Source organism: Oncorhynchus mykiss, chromosome 4, assembly GCF_057628025.1.
Source record: "Oncorhynchus mykiss isolate SJ-2025 chromosome 4, ASM5762802v1, whole genome shotgun sequence".
Classification (NCBI taxonomy): domain Eukaryota; kingdom Metazoa; phylum Chordata; class Actinopteri; order Salmoniformes; family Salmonidae; genus Oncorhynchus; species Oncorhynchus mykiss.
Genome location: NC_143025.1, coordinates 56,118,104 through 56,140,088, shown reverse-complemented (window position 1 = coordinate 56,140,088; position 21,985 = coordinate 56,118,104). Strand labels below are relative to the sequence as shown.

The 21,985-nt window shown below is 42.3% G+C and overlaps 1 long non-coding RNA gene and 1 pseudogene across 1 annotated transcript in view; one reads left to right on the top strand and one right to left on the bottom strand.

The window, feature by feature from the left end:
- The window catches only part of LOC149984078 (uncharacterized), a 466,287-nt gene extending 446,082 nt beyond the window's left edge, over positions 1-20,205 (bottom strand). Inside the window, exons 1-2 of the long non-coding RNA XR_016495345.1 lie at positions 20,142-20,205; positions 17,328-17,389 (exon numbers count right to left, since the gene is read on the bottom strand). This is a non-coding gene — a long non-coding RNA (uncharacterized LOC149984078). The remainder of the gene's footprint in view (positions 1-17,327; positions 17,390-20,141) is intronic.
- Positions 1,997-16,497, top strand: LOC149984079 (uncharacterized; annotated as a pseudogene).
- Positions 20,206-21,985: the final 1,780 nt, after the last annotated feature.

The following is a 21,985-nucleotide window of genomic DNA, read 5'->3' as shown; positions in this document are numbered from 1 at the left end:
ACAGGAAGCAGCTCTTTCAGTAGTTTAGTTGGAATAGGGTCCAGTATGCAGCTTGAAGGTTTAGAGGTCATGATTATTTTCATCATTGTGTCAAGAGATATAGTACTAAAACACTTGAGTGTCTCTCTTGATCCTAGGTCCTGGCAGAGTTGTGCAGACTCAGGACAACTGAGCTTTGAAGGAATACGCAGATTTAAAGAGGAGTCCGTAATTTGCTTTCTAATAATCATGATAATTTCCTCAAAGAAGTTCATCAATTTATCACTGCTAAAGTGAAAGCCATCCTCTCTTGGGGAATGCTGCTTTTTAGTTAGCTTTAAGACAGTATCAAAAAGGAATTTCGGATTGTTCTTATTTTCCTCAATTAAGTTAGAAAAATAGGATGATCGAGCAGCAGTAAGTGCTCTTCGGTACTGCACGGTACTGTCTTTCCAAGCTAGTCGGAAGACTTCCAGTTTGGTGTGGCGCCATTTCTGTTCCAATTTTCTGGAAGCTTGCTTCAGAGCTCCGGTATTTTCTGTGTACCAGGGAGCTAGTTTTTTTATGAGAAATGTTTTTAGTTTTTAGGGGTGCAACTGCATCTAGGGTATTGTGCAAGGTTAAATTGAGTTCCTCAGTTAGGTGGTTAACTGATTTTTGTCCTCTGGCATCCTTGGGTAGACAGAGGGAATCTGGAAGGACATCAAGGAATCTTTGTGTTGTCTGTGAATTTATGGCACGACTTTTGATGTTCCTTGGTTGGGGTCTGAGCAGATTATTTGTTGCAATTGCAAACATAATAAAATGGTGGTCCGATAGTCCAGGATTATGAGGAAAAACATTAAGATCCACAACATTTATTCCATGGGACAAAACTAGGTCCAGAGTATGACTGTGACAGTGAGTGGGTCCAGAGACATGTTGGACAAAACCCACTGAGCCGATGATGGCTCCGAAAGCCTTTTGGAGTGGGTCTGTGGACTTTTCCATGTGAATATTAAAGTCACCAAAGATTAGAATATTATCTGCTATAACTACAAGGTCCGATAGGAATTCAGGGAACTCAATGAAGAATGCTGTATACGGCCCAGGAGGCCTGTAAACAGTAGCTATAAAAAGTGATTGAGTAGGCTGCATAGATTTCATGACTAGAAGCTCAAAAGACGAAACTACATTGAAACATGTAGTTATTACATAGTCGGTCAGGAAGAGGTTGAAAATGTCAGTGAAGGCACTTGCCACTTCCTCTCAACCTCTTGAATAGCTTCCTTTAGACTTACTTCAAACTCCTCTTCCATCTCCTTAGGCACATCTGTATCTTCCTTTCCATTTATTGGAGTTTCTCCAGCTTTTCTTCTCCTCCATCATCTCTAGCTCTTCCTCCAACTCCATTCTTCTGTTGGTCACTTCCTGGATCATGGGCCTGAATCTCTCCACCATCTGTGTCCATCTTTCTTTCTCTGTCTAAATCCTACTTTTGCAACTCTCAAAGAGGCTTCGCTAGGCCTCCTGAGCTCTCACAGCCGGTTCTCCTTCCTCCTCCATCCGGCAGAGCTCATCTTTTAAGCGCTGATTCTGTCTTTTTTCCTCACACCTCTTCTCAATTTCTTGATGTTGGACCTTTCCTTGGTGCTCTTTACTCTATTTAATCTATCCAGCATAGCCTAGTGGTTAGAGTGTTGGAGTGTTGCAAGATCAAATCCCCGAGCTGACAAGGTACAAATCTGTCGTTCTGCACCTGAACAAGGCAGTTAACCCAATGTTCCCATGCCGTCATTGAAAATAAGAATTTGTTCTTAACTGACTTGCCTAGTTAAATAAAGGTAAAAAATATATATATGTGAGTCCGGGGGGACAAAATGGCGCCGTAGAGAGAACACTGTTTCAGCGAGCTCTCGTGGCATTTGTAAATGTATATTTTTACATTAATCTCCTAGCTTGAAAAAGTGGTAGAATTGGCTAAATACGTTATTCTAATATGAGTGTTGACGGCTATTTCTCAAAAATCTCCGACAACATGCCCAACAGAACTACTAAGAACTCGACCAAAACCACCATCCCTGTAGATGTGCAGGAGGAGCTAGCTAATGTTAGCGAAGCTAACACCACTGCGGATCCAGGCACAATGGACCTGGAGATTGAAAGGATGACGGATAACATCACTAAAGTGATCGATATTAAGATAGGAATGGTCTTGGAAGCAATAACTACAGAGGGTTGTTGCTGAGGCGGAAGGAATAAGGACACTAAGATAAAAGCACTTGAGAAACAGGCGCGTGAAATGGCGGAGCACATTGACGACTTGGATAATCGAGGACGCAGATGCAATATCCGTGTTGTGGGACTTTGGGGGAATGGATCCCTGGCTACCTACAAATGGAAACTATAGCTGGTTGTGTGAAGCTGGACAGAGCCCATCGCTCTCAAGCACCGATACCTGGTCCAAACTAGCGCCCACGGCTAGTGGTTATAAAGTTCCACAAATTCACTGACAAGCAGTGCTTCATGGATGCGGCTAGAAATGTTGGTTCTGACGGTAGTCAACTTAAAGGTCCAAAGGTCTCATTCTTTTTATTTTTTATCTTTTTTTACATTTTACCCCCTTTTTCTCCCCAATGATTAGATGTCTCTTCACTACAACTCCCGTACGGGCTCGGGTGAGACGAAGGTCGAAAGTCATGCGTCCTCCGAAACACAACCCAACCAAGCCGCACTGCTTCTTAACACAGCGCGCATCCAACCCAGAAGCCAGCCGCACCAATGTGTCAGAAGAAACACCGTGCACCTGGCAACCTTGGTTAGCGCGCACTGCGCCCGACCCGCCACAGGAGTCGCTGGTGCGCAATGAGACAAGGATATCCCTACCGGCCAAATCCTCCCTAACCCGGACGACGCTAGGCCAATTGTGTGTCGCCCCACGGACCTCCCAGTCGCGGCCGGCTGCGACAGAGACTGGGCGCAAACCCAGAGTCTCTGGTGGCACAGCTAGCGCTGTGATGCAGTGCCCTAGACCACTGCGCCACCTGGGAGGCCCAAAAGGTCTCATTCTTTAATGATTATTCCACAGTGGTTGTACGAAGACGCAAAGCGTTTGATGAGGTGAAGGCTACACTCAAGAGAATGAAGATGGACTACCACTGCTGTATCCGGCCACATTGAAAATTATGGTCAACGGATCTCCTAAAAAACTGTACACACCTAAAGAGGCTGCTGCGTTTATTGACTCTCTTGGGTAAATAACTTTATGCTGCACCCCCGCAGCATTGGATAACTTTTTAAAATTTGAATCTCATCATGAAGCAGTGGTGGGAGTTCTCACGGGCTCTTGTTCATGAATATTAGTATTTTATTTTTCTTGCTAAAGTAACTGCCACTATAGCTCAGACTGAGATTTGTGTGAATCCATATTGGAGCTCAGGCTTGGTTTTAGGTGGAAGAGCTTCAATCTTCTTCTATTGATTTAATTTCCATTTCTATACAGGATGAGGCTATTGAGTGGCAATGCGGACTTAAGAGTCTACATTGGAAAGTTGAAATCGCCTGCATGTTAGCTAGTGGGAAAACCCCCTTTTGGATCTTTACATGTTTCTTTTTTGAGTTTAGTACAGTTCGAGTTCAGGGTTCATATCGTTTGTTTATGCTCGGTGAGATAGAAGAGAGTTCAACACATGGAAAAAGGTACCACCCCATTTTTACAGTAGGATTCAGCCTGGATATTGAACGGTCTAAGTGCAACGGCAGGTAACACTGCGTGTATGTACATGGAACATTAGAGGGAGCCATAACCCCATTAAAAGGAAGAAGGTACTGTCTTTTTTGGAAAAAGAAATATTGATATTGCAAGAAACTCTTTGGGATGATAAGGAGCATCTGAAATTACAACAAGGGGGGGGGGGGGGGGGGGGTTGGTCAAGTGTTTTTCTCATCATTTACATCCAGAAGTAGAGGTGTAGCAATTATTGTGAAAAAGAACTTACCCCTTAAGGTCTTGACATGTGTGAAAGATAAATTTGGTCGCTTTGTTATTTCCATAATTAATATTTACTCATAAATATTCATGCCCACGCCCCTGATTTCCTCACTAAGGTATTTCTAGACTTTTCAGAATTAAACTCAGACACTGCAGTGGTTGGAGGAGATTTTACTTGCTTGTTGAACCCCCTTATTGATAAGTTTCCCAGCAGTATAGCTTCAGTCTCTCCTCAAGCTAAGTCACTTAAAGCTATTTGTGATGATCTGGGGGTATGCTGATATTTGGAGAACTTTTCATCCCTCCAACAGAGAGTTCACTTTTTTCTCTGCACCTCATGGATGTCAGACTAGAATAGATTATTTTTTTATGCCCAGGGCGTCTTTGCAGTCTGTTTTATCCGTTGGTATAGGAAGCATAGTCATGTCTGATCATGCTGAGGTGATCCTGGACATAAAACTCAACGGGGCATTCAATCGGTCAAGACATTGGAGGTTTAATACAACCATTCTTAAAGACCATACATTCACATCATATTTTATTAGAGTTTAAAGCATTTTTCTCTATTAACTCTCAATCAACAGATTTCCCAAAGGAGCGAGGGGTTACCTGTAAAGCGTACGCCAGGGATCTGATTATGTCATACACAGCCACGAAGAGGCGGAAAAAGCGTGAAAAGCAAAAAACGTGGGTGAATTAGGAACTAAAGAGAAGGACTACATTAAAACTCCTACTCCTGCCCTATTAAAGGAAATATCAGTCCTTATCAACGTTGGACTCTCTCCTAACACAGGACGCTGAAAAGAAAATTAGATTTGTCAGGCAAAAGCTATATGAACATGGCAATAAGCCAGGAAAGTACTTGGCGTACCTAGCTAAAAAGAGAGCTGACTCAGTCAATTGTTACTATTTACTGATTCTGATGGCAATCATTTATATGAAAATAAATTGATAAAATTACTCATTTAGGACATTTTATGCAAATCTTTATGCCTCAGAGCTGACAAATGACGCACCCAAATTAATGGAGAACTTATTTTCTAAGATTGAGCTCCCTACGATCTCCGAAGACCAGAGGTCTCTCCTTAATGCCCCTATTACTGAGGAAGAGATAATGTTCCCAATTAAGAATCTGAAAAATGGTAAGGCCCCAGGACCAGACGGGTTTTGTACTGAGTTCTATAAAGAGTTCCTGATCCTTGAGCCATTGCATGATATGTTTAACCACTCATTTTCAAATGACCAGCTCCCTCAAACGCTGAGAGAAGCCAACATATCACTTATCCTCAAAAAGGGAAAATGTCCAGAGTCCTGTTCCTCGTACAGACCCATTTCCCTTCTGAATGTGGATAGAAAATTGCTCTCTAAAATTCTAGGCACAAGATTAGAGGACTCACTGCCACTAATTGTGAAAGGAGACCAAACTGGCTTCATTAAGGGCAATAAGTCATGGAACAATTTCAGGCGACTTCCTAATGTAATTCAAGCCTACCAAATAAGTGCTAAGGATGGTCTTGTGCTCTCGCAAGATGCTGAAAAAGCATTTGATCGTGTGGAGTGGTCTTGCCTATTCTTTGCTCTAAATACATTTGGTCTAGGGGACAACTTTATAAAATGGGTGAAAGTTTTATATGATTATCCTCAGGCTGCTGTCCTAACTAATGGACTAAGGTCAAAAAGCTTCTCTATACACAAGAGGTACCAGACAGGGCTGTCTTTTGTCCCCTCTCCTATTTGCACTCGTTATGGAACCACTGGCCGAGGCCATCAGGGTAGCGCCTGCTTTACAGGGGATGCTCATTGGTGATGTTCACCATAAAATAAGCTTGTATGCTGATGATGTCCTGATATTCATCTCTAGTCCTGAGACTTCAATTACGTCTCTTATTAATATTATTGAATTATTCAGCGAATTCTCAGGCTACAAGATTAACTTAACTAAATCAGAGTCTATGCCACTTGGTAACCTTCACTCTGTACCTAATACTTCTCCCCCTTCCAAACCAAATGGTTTCCATCAGGTTTTACGTATCTGGGTATATTTGTAACTCCTAAATTCCAGCAAATGTACAAAGCCAATTTTGTTCCCTTGTTTGATACAATAAGACAGGATCTGGAGCGCTGGAACTCTTCCGATTTCATGGTTGGGTAGAATATTCCTCTTGAAAATGAACATTTTACCTAGACTACTTTACCCAATCCAAATGATCCCAGAATTACTCTCCAATAAGGTAAGAAAGGATGTAAATGGATGGCTAAGTTCCTTTATATGGAGTAAACGCAAGCCAAGACTTAAGATGGCAATATTGCAGCTGCCAAGTTCTATGGGTGGCTTGGACCTGCCAAATATCATGTTCTATCAGTGGTGTGCCCACCTATGTTATATTTCTGACTGGATCACAAACGATGACTCCTCTATTTGGTTAGACATTCTTTCAAAATACCCCTTACAGGATCTTTTGTTTTTTAGAAGTTTCAAGTCTGCAGAAGATCACTGTAATAATCCCATTACACTTAACACACTCAAGGTATGGGGTCAGTTCAATGTTTTTTGGGAAGGTCCAAACTAACCTCTGCTCTTACCCCAATTCTTAACAACCCAGATTTTGGTCCAGGATTGCTGGATGCTGGCTTTAACTTTTGGCTTAATAAGGGCATACGCAGACTAAATTACTTATTTTCTGATAAGATTTTATTGTCATTTGAGCAGATGGTCGAGAAATATTGACTCCCAAAGCAGGACTTTTTCCGCTTCCTACAAGTAAGACATTATATTCTGAAGAGCACCACCTTAATTGGCAACCCTGATGTCTGTCATTGAAAGAATGCTTTTTTTCCCACAAAGGAAAATGTCTGTAAGTCTGTTTTATGATGCTTTAATGTCCTATTCTGCTCTAGACACAGAGGGTGAAACAAGTGTGGGACAAATAATTGTCTGTTACTATTGATGAAGAGATGTGGGAGGACATTTGGAGATATGCAAAAACAATATCTATATTTAATCGTACTGGAGCAATCCAGTTAAGAATAATACACAGATTGCCTATATCCCCAAGTCACAGACATGCTTTTAGCCCCTCTTCCTCTCAGTGTCTTAAATGCAGTTTATACAGGCACTCTAACATATTGTTTATGGTCATGTTCCAAATTACGAATATACTGGTCTGGTGTTCTGCAAGAAATTGAAAAGATCCTGGTGGTTGATCTAGAATTGGACCCAGTTTCTTTACTGTTGGGTCTGCCAAGTAGGCATGTTACTTCTGTGGGTGGGAGGAGGCTTTACAACATCCTTACCTTCGCAGCGAGGAACAACATCCTCTTACAGTGGATTAGTGATAAGGTTCCTTCTATTAAAGATTGGCATAAGATACTATTTGATACTAAATTACCTAGAACCTGAGGTATCAGCTATTATGCTGCAAGGATTCTCTTAGAATGGTGGGGATCTATGTATTTCAGAATTACACTACGTTCCATGTGTGGAACCTAACTTCTTGGTTTAAACTGAGCTTTTTTGTTTAATTTATTTTTGTATGTATTGAGAGACGCAAGGGTGGGGATGGAGTGAGAGAAGCGCCGAGCGGGGAGAGGAAGATGGTGTGTGTGTGTGTGTGTGTGTGTGTGTGTGTGTATATATATATATATATATATATATATATATATATATATATATATATAAGGGGCAAAAAAGTATTTAGTAAGCCACCAATTGTGCAAGTTCTCCCACTTAAAAAGATGAGATGCCTTTTCATCATAGGTACACTTCAACTGTGACAGACAAAATGAGAAAAATCCAGAAAATCACATTGTAGGATTTAAAAAATATATATTTGCAAATTATGGTGGAAAATAAGTATTTGGTAATCTACAAACAAGCAAGATTTCTGGCTCTCACAGACCTGTAACTTCTTAAGAGGCTCCTCTGTATTAATGGCACCTGTTTGAACTTGTTATCAGTATAAAAGACACCTGTCCACAACCTCAAACAGTCACACTCCAAACTCCACTATGGCCAAGACCTAATAGCTGTCAAAGGACACCAGAAACAAAATTGTAGACCTGCACCAGACTGGGAAGACTGAATCTGCAATAGGTAAGCAGCTTGGTTTGAAGAAATCAACTGTGGGAGCAATTATTAGGAAATGGAAGACATACAAGACCACTGATAATCTCCCTCAATCTGGGGCTCCACACAAGATCTCACCCCGTGGGGTCAAAATGATCACAACGGTGAGCAAAAATCCCAGAACCACACGGGGGGACCTAGTGAATGACCTGCAGAGAGCTGGGACCAAAGTAACAAAGCCTACCATCAGTAACACACTACGCGCCAGGGACTCAAATCCTGCAGTGCCAGACATGACCCCCTGCTTAAGCCAGTACGTGTCCAGGCCCGTCTGAAGTTTGCTAGAGAGCATTTGGGTGATCCAGAAGAAGATTGGGAGAATGTCATATGGTCAAATGAAACCAAAATATAACTTTTTGGTAAAAACTCAACTCGTCGTGTTTGGAGGACAAAGAATGCTGAGTTGCATCCAAAGAACACCATACCTACTGTGAAGCATGGGGGTGGAAACATCATGTTTTGGGGCTGTTTTTCTGCAAAGGGACCAGGACGACTGATCCGTGTAAAGGAAAGAATGAATGGGGCCATGTATCATGAGATTTTGAGTGAAAACCTTCCATCAGCAAGGGCATTGAAGATGAAACGTGGCTGGGTCTTTCAGCATGACAATGATCCCAAACACACCGCCCGGGCAACGAAGGAGTGGCTTCGTAAGAAGCATTTCAAGGTCCTGGAGTAGCCTTGCCAGTCTCCAGATCTCAACCCCATAGGGAGTTGAAAGTCCATGTTGCCCAGCAACAGCCCCAAAACATCACTGCTCTAGAGGAGATATGCATGGAGGAATGGGCCAAAATACCAGCAACAGTGTGTGGAAACCTTGTGAAGACTTACAGAAAACGTTTGACCTCTGTCATTGCCAACAAAGGGTATATAACAAAGTATTGAGGTAAACTTTTGTTATTGACCAAATACTTATTTTCCACCATAATTTGCAAATAAATTCATTAAAAATCCTACAATGTGATTTTCTGGATTTTTTTCTTCTCATTTTGTCTGTCATAGTTGAAGTGTACCTATGATGAAAATTACAGGCCTCTCATCTTTGTGGGAGAACTTGCACAATTGGTGGCTGACTAAATACTTTTTTTGCCCCATTGTATATATACATATATATGCAGGTATGTGTAAGTGAGTGCTGTTTTTTTTTGCTTTGTCTTTGTTGTTGTTGTTGTTGTTGTTGTTGTTGTTGTTGTTGTTGTTGTTGTATCTCTTAATATGGGTGATAATTGAGAAATTCCAATAAAAAAAATACTGTTACAAGATGTGAGTCCTCTCCAACCTTTGACCCTTAGGTCAAGACTACAGTGCCTTGCAAAAGTATTCACCCCCCTTGGCGGTTTTCTGCATTACAACCTGTAATTGAAATTGATTTTTATTTGGATTTCATGTAACGGACATACACAAAATAGTGAAGTGAAGTGAAAAAAAAGAACTTGTTTAAAAAAACAACTGAAAAGTGGTGCGTGCATATGTATTCAACCCTTTCCTATGAAGCCCCTAAATAAGATCTGGTGCAACCAATTACCTTCAGAAGTCACATAATTAGTTAAATAAAGTCCACCTGCGTGCAATATAAGTGTCACATGATCTCAGTATATATACACACACCTGTTCTGAAAGTCACCAGATTCTGCAACACCACTAAGCAAGGGGCACCACCAAGAATGCAGCACTATGACAACCAAGGAGCTCTCCAAACAGGTCAGGGACAAAGTTGTGGAGAACAGATCAGGGTTTGGTTCTAAAAAATATCTGAAACTTTGAACATCCCACGGAGCACCATAATATGGCACCACAACAAACCTGCCAAGAGAGGGCCGCCCACCAAAACTCACAGACCAGGCAAGGAGGGCATTAATCAGAGAGGCAACATAGAGACCAAAGACAACCCTGAAAAGCTCTACAGCGGAGATTGGAGTATCTGTCCATAGGACCACTTTAAGCCATACACTCCACAGAGCTGGGTTTTACAGAAGAGAAAATAGCAATTTCTTTAAAAAAAAAATAAGCACACACATTTGGTATTCGCCAAAAGGCATTAGGGAGACTCCCCAAACATATTTTTAGTTATACTTGTTTATACTGTATTATTGACTGTATGTTTGTTTTACTCCATGTGTAACTCTGTGTCGTTGTATGTGTCGAACTGCTTTGCTTTATCTTGGCCAGGTCGCAATTGTAAATGAGAACTTGTTCTCAACTTGCCTACCTGGTTAAATAAAGGTGAAATAAAAAAATAAAAAATAAATAAATATGGAAGAAGGTACTCTGATCAGATTAAACTAAAATGGAGCTTTTTGGCCCTCAAGGAAAACGCTATGTCTGGCGGAAACCCAACACCTCTCATCACCCCGAGAACAACATCCCCACAGTGAAGCATGGTGGTGGCAGCATCATGCTGTGTGGATGTTTTTCATAGCCAGGGACTGGGAAACTGGTCAGAATTGAAGGAATGATGGATGGCACTAAATACAGGGAAATTCTTGATCGAAACCTGTTTCAGTCTTCCAGAGATTTGAGACAATGACCCTAAGCATATTGCTAAAGCAACACTCGAGTGGGGAAAGATGTAAATGTCTTGGAAAGGCCTAGTCAAAGCCCAGACCTCAATCCAATTGAGAATCTGTGGTTTGACTTAAAGATTACTGTACACCAGCGGAACCCATCCAACTTGAAGGAAGGAGCTGGAGCAGTTTTGCCTTGAAGAATGGGCAAACATCCCAGTGGCTAGATGTGCCAAGCTTATAGTGACATACTCCAAGAGACTTCAGCTGTAATTGCTGCAAACGGTGGCTCTACAAAGTATTGACTTTGGGCGGGGGGGGGGGGGGGTGAATAGTTATGCATCTCCAGTTCAGTTTTTTTTGTGTTATTTCTTGTTTGTTTCACAAAAAAATAATATTTTGCATATTCAAAGTGGTAGGCATGCTGTGTAAATCAAATGATACAAACCCCCCCAAAATCTATTTTAATTTCAAGTTGTAAGGCAACAAAATAGGAAAGATACCAAGGGGGTTGAATACTTTCGCAAGCGACTGTATGTGTCAATAGCCTGTCTGTGGAGGTGGAAAAGTGGAGAGAGAGGTGGAGGTGGGAGAGAAATCGATTAGAGGGAGGGGGAAAGAAGGAGGGGGATAAAAAATTATAATAACTTAACTAGGCAAGTCAGTTAAGAACAAATTCTTATTTACAATGATGTCCTACTGAGGAACAGTGGGTTAAACTGCCTTGTTCAGGGGTAGAACAGATGTTTACCTTGTCAGCTCTGGAACTCAATCCAGCAACCTACCTTGTCAGCTCTGGGACACGATCCAGCAACCTTTTGGTTACTGGCCCAACGCTCTAACCACTAGGCAACCTGCCGCCCCGAGAGAGAGAGAGAGTCAGAGTCATGCTCAACATGAGCTCCTGATATATTTCATATTTTGTTTTGAGAATGAGATAAACACTCTAATCGAAAAATAATTCCAGACAAGAAGTGATGAACAACAACTCTATTCATTCAGAATATAAAAATGTAACTTTGCGCCTCAAGTTAAGACGTTTTGACTCTAGCTAGCTAGCGACACAACAAAGACCTAGCCAGCAGACTAACAAGCTAGCCAGAAGAAACGAGCTAGAACAAACCTAGCAAGGGGAGTTAATACAACTACATTAAACGATCAAACTGAGTGAGTAAACCAAAAAGGAGCACGGACTAACTTTAAACATATCTTCTGTTTTTTTATGTGAAGATTTGTCACTCTTTTTGCTGGATTTTGAACTAAATTAGAGCTAGCAACAGCAGCAGAAGAACAAACCGGTTGCCATAGCAACGGGGCAGCAGAACAGCGCAGCAGCAGCAGTAGTAGCAGAGCCCACAGGCACCATGTCCCCACTCCTCTTCAGCGCTGAATCCTTTCTCTACCCTCCAGAGGCCAAAAATGACACAACGAGGAAAGCTTTTAAACAGAAACTACTAAAGGGGAGGCCAGAAACCCTTTTCGCAGTCGGTCAAGTGAGTAATCTCATCTTCCTCACTGACCAGCCAAATGCATGGCGCTCAGCAGTCTTCTGTCACTACCCATACATAAAGAAAGAGGGAATCTGTAATGGGTGGAACCTGAAAATCAAAAGAGACAGACTACCCTGACAGCACCATGATAACAATCAACCTCTACAAGACTGGGACTGTCATGGTGCAAGGTAATCTTAGGCTGTTTGAAACAGACTTTCAGACCATTAAGGAGAGAGCAGAGAGAGAGAATGACACCACCAGTGACATGCCCTCCCACAAGTCAAACTCCACCAGCATCACCCTCACCCCTACTATCCCCACCCAAAAAGGCTCATACAGCACCTCTCTTCCCACCATAGTGGAGGACACGCCCCAGGAGGAGAGCGACCCCCTCAGTGCAGAGCAGGCTCAGGCCCTCCTCAACACCATGGCTGCCATGAGGGATGAGTTCACCAGACTGGAGGTGGTCCTGCTCAGGGAGAGCATGAGCAAACAGCAACCAGACAACCACACCTTAGAGGAGCTCCTAACCAAGGTGCGGACAGAGCAGGACAACAGCCTTGCAACACAGCTGAAAGACGTTCAGCAAGAGAGAGACGGACTCAAGAGAGAGCTGGCTGATCTAACAAAGAAGGTGAGAGAGCTCCAAAAAGACAGGCAGAACAGTAATAACGATCTGACCACACTAAGAGAGGAGCTACAGGAGAGAAACAGAGGAGAGGCTGCAGGAGCAGCTAGATCATCACTCTATGACCTGCCCTCACACAGCAGAGGAGCCCAGATCAACCAGCCAGGCTTCCCCAGTCCTGCCTGCTGCACCCCTCCTCGCCAGCCCACAGAACAGCCTCCCACTGACAGCGGCACAGACCAGCCACACCCCAGCTCCAACACCCACCAGCCCCCCCTCTGCCCAGAAGAAACACTGTCTGACATCGTCCCGTTGATGGACTCAAATGGGAAGTTTGTTCAGGAGAATAAACTTTTCCCTAGCCCCAAACGAGAAAGGTGTGGTGCCCAACAACGCAGTGGCATGGAGCTGCTTGATAAGGCCCATCTTGGATCGCCAATCCACATAATCATACACACCGGAAGCAACGAGCTGCGTGCTCAGCAGGAGAGGGTGGCAACTTCACTACGGGAAGTGATTGAGAAGGCCTCCACAATCTTCCCCAACTCAAGAATTGTGGTGTCAACCCTTCTACAGAGGAAGGACTTCCACCCTGCCACAATCCAAAGAATAAACGCCAGCCTCACCCGGGACTGTGCCCTGCGACCTATTGTACACCTGGCTCACCATTCCACCCTCGATCTGTAAAGTCTCTATGACCATGTTCACCTGTACAGGGAGACAGTCCCCATCCTTGCCAAGACTCTCAAGGACGTTGCTTTAAACCGCAGCCCGACCTCTCCACCCAGGAACAGCGGAGCAATCTCAATCCCTCCTACAGGCGCTACACAAAACGTAGAAATAAAATATAAAACATGCCTTACCTTTGACGAGCTTCTTTTGTTGGCACTCCAATATGTCCCATAAACATCACAATTGGCCCTTTTGTTCGATTAATTCCGTCCATATATATCCAAAATGTCCATTTACTTGGCGCGTTTGATCCAGAAAAAAAACTTTTCCAAATTGCACAACGTCACTACAAAAAAATTCAAAAGTTGGCTGTAAACTTTGCCAAAACATTTCAAACTACTTTTGTAATACAACTTTAGGTATTTTTAAATGTTAATAATTGATCAAATTGAAGACTGGTCTATCTGTGTTCAATACAGGAAGACAACAAACCAAGCTACTTTTCAAATCTTGCGCAACTCAACAGTGTTACGCAGTTCCTAGATGGCCGTACTTCTTCATTGCACAAATGAATAACCTCAACCAAATTCCAAAGACTGGTGACATCCAATGGAAGCGGTAGGAACTGAAAACAAGTTCCTAAGAAATACCGTTTCCCAATGAGACCTCACTGAACAGACAGCAGACCTTTGCCTGCTACATAAGTTCTGTTATACTCACAGACATGATTCAAACAGTTTTAGAAAGTTCAGTGTTTTCTATGCAAATGTACTAATAATATGCATATCTTATATTCTTGGCATGAGTAGCAGGAAGTTGAAATTGGGCACGCTATTTATCCAAAAGTGAAAATGCTGCCCCCTATACCTTAAGAAGTTTTAAACAAATGCTGAGTCTGCTATGCGCACTAGTGATAGGCCGAGGGTCATGGTAAGATGAGCACAAGAGCTCCACCATCCTCACACTACATCAACCCAAGTGGGGTGGCAGGGTAGCCTAGTGGTTAGAGTATTGGACTAGTAACCACAAGGTTGCAAGTTCAAATCCCCGAGCTGACAAGGCACAAATCTGTCGTTCGGCCCCTGAACAAGGCAGTTAAAACCCACCGTCATTGAAAATAAGAATTTGTTCTTTTTTATAATATGTTTATTATTTTATTTTATTTTACAATAAAAAATCTAATAAAAAAGACAGCAATACTAACAATGACATTCATTGTACTGTTGAATGGGATGGCCAATTTAGAGGACAAAACAAAACTCACACATACACAGAATAAAACAAAATCCTATTAGGTGGTACATGAATAGGAAGTCAGCATATAGTCATTACAAGCAGTGTAGTTAAGCCAAAAATAAATAGAGTGGAGTACAGCACAGAGTAGCAGCAGATCGTTAACCCAGTTATGAAGCGGGACTAGACCATTTATCCAGTATCGGCTGCCATATTTTGTAAAACATTGGACTTCTATTGGAGGTATTGTATCGAATCTTTTCCATATGTATTACATTTCCTAAATCCAGTAACCACATTTCAAAGGTAGGTACAGTCTCCAGTTTCCAAAATTGCAATATGAGCCTTTTGGCTAATAGAGTACAAAGAGAGACAGCTTTCCCTTCGTGATTATTCCCATCAACTGTGCCAAACAGAGCGGTCAATGGGTCTGGGGCTAGAACTCTATCAAAGGCTCTAGATAAATAATCAAAAATGAGAGACCAGTATACATGTAACTTAGGGCATGTCCAGAATAAGTGGGTCAACGTCCCCTCATCCTGCTTGCACCTCTCACACAGTGATGAGGTGTCCGGGAATATTTTATGCAGTTTTACTTTTGAGTAATGTAACCTGTGTATCACCCTAAACTGTACAAGGTTGTGTCTGGCATTCACTGAACTGTGGTTTATATTCCTGAGAGCTTCTACCCAGTCCTCATCTGAGATTTCTGACCCAAGTTCTTGTTCCCAAGCCCTTTTAATGGTGTCTGTGGATACCTCTATGTGGGCTTGTAGCACATCATACAGTCTAGAGACCGACCCTTTTGAATGGGGTTTGACAGGGATCAAGCTATCTAATGTAGGACTATTTGGCTTCATGCCATACTGTGGGATATGTGTCCTTATGAAATTCCTGATTTGGAGGTATCTGAAAAAATGTGTTGTTGGCATGTTGAACTTTACCTGTAATAGTTGAAATGAAGCTAAATGACCATCTATGTATAGATTACCAATTGTTGTGAGCCCCTTCTCCCTCCACTGTGAAAACACCACATCATCCAATGCGGGGTGGAAAGCATGATTCAGGCAAATCGGGCTGTCAATGTATACAGTGGGTATGTTAAGGAAACACCTAATCTGTTTCCAGATCCTAAGCGTATGACAAATGACTGGGTTAGAGTCATAAGTGGATTTTTTCACATATGATGGGCTATTAACAAGTGCAGGGAGTGAGGAACGTTGACAGGAGGCCTGCTCAATCAAAAGCCATGAAGGCATATCCTTCTGTCTCATCGCAGGTAAGCTTTCCCTCCAGAAAGACACAATGTTCAGATTAGCAGCCCAATAATACAGTTTAAAGTGAGGAAGGCCAGAGCCCCCCTCTATTTTGTACTTGCATAAATGCTTCTTTGAAATTCTGGCTGCCTTGTTATCCCATAAACATGGAGTTACTATTGAATCCAGTTTCTTAAAATAGCTTTGTGGTATGAAATTGGGTAGACATTGGAAGAGGTAGAGAAACCTGGGTAGGACAACCATTTTAATAGCGTTTATACGACCAACCAAGGAGCTGATATATTTTCATGTCCCAATTCGCTTTCAATAGCTGATCAAGGTCTCTTGTCACTACAATGCCAAGGCTTGTGAACTTGTCCATCACTGTTCTAAACGGGGTAGATTGCAGAAATTGCATATCCACAGGCCGTGATATTGGCATCAACTCACTTTTTTGCCAGTTTATCTTGTAGCCAGAGAAGGAGCCAAATGTGTTTATCAAGTTAAGTAAGGGTGGAATAGAAGTTTTAGGCTTGGACAAAAACAAAAGAACATCGTCTGCATATAGGGACATTTTGTGCTGTGTGTCCTTCATTTTAACAGAAGCTATATCGGCACATGCCCGAATGTGAGTAGCAAGGGGTTCCATGGCTATAGCGAAGAGAGCAGGCGAAATAGGGCACCCCTGTCGGCACCCCTTGAACAAGCGGAATGACTGCGACATTTCTTGATTGGTTACCACGGACGCCATTGGGTGTGCATAAATGATTCTTATCTAATTAATAAATACCTTTCCGAATCCGAAGTGCTCCAGAACCGACATCATATATTTCCACTCAATCCGGTCAAACGCCTTCTCTGCATCAAGAGCTATTACCACTGCCTCAACCTTATGATCGTGATACATTACGTTGAAAAGACGTCTCAAATTGTAGTGTATATGTCGGCCCGGGATAAAACCTGTCTGGTCAGGGTGTATGATGTCAGAAATATATGTTTTCAATCGGTTTGCCAATATCTTTGTCAACACCTTGTTTTCTATGGGGAGTAACGACACGGGGCGATAAGATGACATCTCCATGGAATCCCTATCTTTTTTCAAGATCAGTGCTATTGTAGCCTCATACAGTGTTTGCGGGAGTTTGGCATTTTCTTTGGATTGTTTAAAGTTGCACTTAGCCATCCCGGATCCGGGATCGTGAATACAGACTCAAGCTCATTACCATAACGCAATGTTAACTATTCATGAAAATCGCAAATGAAATGAAATAAATATGCTAGCTCTCAAGCTTAGCCTTTTGTTAACAACACTGTCCTCTCAGATTTTCAAAATATGCTTCTCAACCATAGGAAAACAATCATTTGTGTAACAGTAGCTAGCTAGCGTAGCATTTAGCATTAGCGTTAGCATTTAGCAGGCAACATTTTCACAAAAAACAGAAAAGCATTCAAATAAAATAATTTACCTTTGAAGAACTTCAGATGTTTTCAATGAGGAGACTGTTAGATAGCAAATGTTCAGTTTTTCCTGAAAGATTATTTGTTTAGGAGAAATCGCTCCGTTTGGTGCGTCACGTTTGGCTACCAAAAAAAAAACGAAAATCCAGTCATAAATACGCCAAACTTTTTTCCAAATTAACTCCATAATATCGACTGAAACATGGCAAACGTTGTTTAGAACCAATCCTCAAGGTGTTTTTCACATATCTCTTCGATGATATATCCTTCGTGGAAGTGTGCTTTCTGTTCTGAATCCCAGGAGAAAATGCCCGCAACTGAAGATTACGCACCAATTTAGACAAAGGACACCGGACGGACCCCTGGAAAATGTAGTCTCTTATGGCCAATCTTCCAGTGATATGCCTACAAATACGTCACAATGCTGCAGACATCTTGAAGAAACGACAGAAAGCGCAGGCTCGTTCCTGCTGCATTCACAGCCATATAAGGAGACATTGGAAAACAGAGCTTCAGAAATTCTGCTAATTTCCTGTTTGAAGTTTCATCTTGGTTTCGCCTGTAGCATGAGTTCTGTGGCACTCACAGATAATATCTTTGCAGTTTTGGAAACGTTAGACTGTTTTCTTTCCAAAGCTGTCAATTATATGCATAGTTGAGCATCTTTTCGTGACAAAATATTGCGCTTAAAACGGGCACGTTTTTTTATCCAATAATGAAATAGCGCCCCCACAGACTCAACAGGTTAAACATTCGCAACATAAGTGGAGCTAGACTGGCTCAGTACTTCTTATAGAATTCTATTACATATCCATCGGGCCCAGGGGCCTTGCTGTTTGGAAATTGTGCTATCGCTGTGTTAATTTCCTCCAAAGTTATCCCTGCATCAAGTGCAGAAGCTGCCCCCCTGTCTAGTTTAGGAAGTTCACATTCAGCGAGAAAGCGTTCCATAGTTTGTGGATCAGTAGCATCGCATTTTGATTGGTATAGCTCTGAGTAAAACTGTGCAAAGCATTTATTAATATCCTGCGGACCTGTTACTATTTTACCCTTCTTGTCTTTTATTTTGTGAATAGCTCTAGATGCCTGTACATGCCTTAGCTGTCTTGCTAATAATTTATGTGGTTTGTCACCCAGTTCAAAATAACTTTGTTGCGTTCTAGCAAGTAAAGAGCCCACCCGTTTCGAAAGGATGGTATTGTATTCATATTTTAACTTTGTGATTTCTCAAGGACTGTATACGAGGAATTCGTCCTAAAAACGTTCTCCTGTTCCCCTAACTCTCTTTCAATTTCTCTTAGCCTAGTATTGGCGCATTTCTTCCTCTCTGATGTATAAGAAATAATGTAACCTCTAATCACAGCCTTTAGAGATTCCCAAAGGGTGGAGTCGTCAACATCTCCCGTGTTGTTAGTTCCGAGGAAAAAGGCAATCTGCTCCTTCAAATACTGACAAAAAGACGCATACCCGCTGAAAGATGAGGCTAAGCGCCACGGTCGCCGACCTGTCAACATATTGTCGAGTTTCAGCACCATGGACACAGGAGAGTGGTCCGTAATTAGAATAGGGTGATAGGTAACCGACTCAGCCGCTGAGATTAGTTTGGAGTCCAACAAAAAATAGTCAATTCTGGAATATGATTTATGAACTGATGAAAAGAAAGAGTAATCCCTGTCTGTTGGGTGCGTCAGTCTCCAAATATCGACAATGTTAAGGTTTGTCATCAATGTATTTAGACAGACACTGGCATTTGATTGTTGAAGTGACCTTGATAGCTGTTTATCTAAAAGAGGATCTAACGTACAGTTAAAGTCACCTCCAACAATAACACTTGTATCCGAGATATTTGGTATGTCCTTAAATACCCTTTGAAAAAATAATGGATCATCGAAGTTGGGTCCATATGAATTGACCAAGGTTACTGGTTTCGAATTCAGTGTACCAGCCACAATAATATACCGACCATTAGGATCTGAAATCGAGGATGAGTAAACAAACGGAATGTTTTTTCTTATCAGAATTGCTACCCATCTCGCTTTTGCATCCAAGTTAGACTGGTATATCTGACCGATCCAGCCGACTCGTAGCTTGGCCTGAGCGGAGCGTTTAATATGAGTTTCTTGAAGAAACACTGTCAGCACCCAGTGATTTAAGATGAGAGAAAACCTTAGCCCGCTTCACCACATGCCCTAAGCCATTACAGTTCCAGATGACTATCTTTATTCCACCTGGTCTACTCTGTGCTCTGTCACTATGTGGCATTTCTTATTTTAGAGCAAATTGTTGCGGTCACACAAAACTCAGAAGAAAAACGTCCCGCCGTGCGGGAGCTTGTCATGCCACCTGTACTAATAATAAACGTGAACATAAAACACATACCCCATCCCCCCTCCCGTCCCTTTACTGAGTGACTTCCCCAAACGAAGCACTCCTTGGCTAACACAAACTTTAGGGTGTTTAGACATACAGCTTGAACTAACTCGTCGTCTATAGATGCTCCGCATATACGCTAATATTAACCTCTCTGATCTCCCAAACCCGGATCCGGTATCGTGACTACAGCCTCAAGCTCATTACCATAACGCAACGTTAACTATTCATGAAAATCGCAAATGAAATGAAATAAATATGCCATCTCGCAAGCTTAGCCTTTTGTAAACAAAACTGTCATCTCAGATTTTCAAAATATGCTTCTCAACCATAGGAAAACAATTTGTGTAACAGTAGCTAGCAAACAAAGGATTTAGCGTTAGCATTAGCGTTAGCATCCAGCACGCAACATATCAACAAAAACATAAAAGCCTTCAAATAAAATAATTTACCTTTGAAGAACTTCTGATGTTTTCAATGAGGATACTCTCAGTTGGATAGCAGATGCTCAGTTTTTCCAAAAAGATTCTTTGTGTATTAGAAATAGCTCCGTTTTATACATCACATTTGGCTACCAAAAAAAAACCGAAAATTCAGTCCTCAAAACGCGAACTTTTTTCCAAATTAACTCCATAATATCGACTGAACATGGCAAACGTTGTTTAGAATCAATCATCAAGGTGTTTTTCACATATCTCTTCATTGATACATCGTTCTTGGACACATGCTTCTCCCCTGAATCAAATGGTAAAGTGGAAGCAGCTGGCAATTGCGCACCGAATTCGACGCAGGACACCAGGCGGACACTTGGAAAATGTAGTCTCTTATGGTCAATCTTCCAATGATATGCCTACAAATACGTCACAATGCTGCTAAGACCTTGGGCGAACGACAGAAAGTGTAGGCTCATTCGTTGCGCAATCACAGCCATATAAGGAGAGAATGGAAAACAGAGCTTCAGAAATTCTGCTAATTCCTGGGTGATGCATCATCTTGGTTTCGCCTGTAGAATGAGTTCTGGGGCACTTACAGACAAAATCTTTGCAGATTCTGAAACTTCAGAGTGTTTTCTTTCCAAAACTGTCAAGAATATGCATAGTCGAGCATCTTTTCGTGACAAAATATCGCGCTTAAAACGGGAACGTTTTTTATCCAAAAATGAAATAGCGCCCCTAGAGATCTAAGAGGTTAAATAACACATAACACTTAACTCTCACGTTAGGGGGTGAGTGGCGCTAAGACATGATGTGCCAAACAATGCTATATTAGCCACAACATCTCACCAATCATAAGTCCCAAATTCTGATCTTCTAATCGAAAAGACAGTCTGGAAATCCAAACACATTCCTGGCCTGTATTTGGTCATTTAGCCGGCTGACACAGCCGTTCTGTATCCTCAGCCAGGGAATCCATATCGGATGTTGGCCGCCCTGCATTTGTTGCATACATCAAACTCTTTCCGTTGGTTCCTCACCTCCAAGGTAAGATCTGGGTAGAAAGACACCCTGGCTCCGTTGAAGTTAAGGGGGAACTTTTGACTAGCCAGCTTGAGGATGAGATCCCTGGTCTGGGGATAGTGCAGCCGTACAATGAATGGCCTTGGTGGCCCGCCCTTGGCCGGCTTCGTTGCCTGAGATCTGTGTGCACGGTCGATCAGGATGGCCGTTTTGAAGTGTTCGCTCCCCAGCAGTGCCGGTATCAGCTCCGAGACAAATTCAGTGGGTTTCCCTTTCTCAGTGTCCTCCTGGATGCCACATATTCGGATGTTCTGGCGTCTTGAATGCGACTCAAGCATTTCCAGTCGGGCTTCCAGGGTTTTGTTGTCATTTTTTAACATTGCGCACTGTTTCTCTATGTCCTGTAGCCTGGCCTCGTGATCGACTGTCATCTGCTCAACCTCATGCACCCTTCTCTGAGTTGCCTTCACAGTTTCGGCCAAAGTCCCAATACTCTTTGAGATATCAGGCAACCTTGTGTCCACCTTCTTGCTTAGTGAGTTTATGGCAGCCAGTATGTCACTTTGTGTAGGCTCTGTGGGGGACTCTTGGAAGCTAGCCTCTTCAGCTAACTCCTTGTGGGTTGGCGACGTTGAAATTGGTTCGTTGTCTATCTCATTCAAATTCTCTTGTTTAGCGCTCCCTTTTCTGGTGCCTTTTCCCTTTGTCATTATTTGTTTGAAGATATAGGTCGTGAGAGGTTAAGATAAATACTAATTTGCTTCAAAATGGAGCGGAGCTCTAGCAAAGCACGTCTACTCCATAGCACGCTCTCTAGCGCCCCGCAATAATTTGTTCTT